Source organism: Octopus bimaculoides, chromosome 3 (genome assembly GCF_001194135.2).
Source record: "Octopus bimaculoides isolate UCB-OBI-ISO-001 chromosome 3, ASM119413v2, whole genome shotgun sequence".
Lineage (NCBI taxonomy): Eukaryota > Metazoa > Mollusca > Cephalopoda > Octopoda > Octopodidae > Octopus > Octopus bimaculoides.
This window is the reverse complement of record NC_068983.1, coordinates 41,910,759-41,911,172: the sequence shown is the minus strand read 5'-3', so window position 1 is coordinate 41,911,172 and position 414 is coordinate 41,910,759.

The window sequence follows — 414 nt, the reverse complement described above, 5'->3', positions numbered from 1 at the left end:
ATATTTGAAGTAGTGTGCATGTGTGTGTGTGTGTATATAAGATGAGAAAGAGAGAGTGCGTGTATTTGTATGTATTTTATCTGCCCTCCAACTATTTCTATAAAGAATGAGTTATATTAAAATATGATCTGTTCTTTGCATTCATCTTAAACAAGCATGTATATATATATATATATATATATATCCACAGATGTGTCAGCCTCTTTCTCTCTGTATTATATATGTATACATACTAAACTGTAGAAATATATAGGAAACAAGTATCTAATAGGGATCACATCCTCTGGTTAAAGCTAAACCTGGAGCCCTCTTCTGTGCTTTTTTTTTTTAATCTGTTTTCATTTGCCCATTCTCCATCACAAAAAAAAAACAAAAGTTTCTCAATGCAAGATTCTAAAACTTATCCCTAACCCC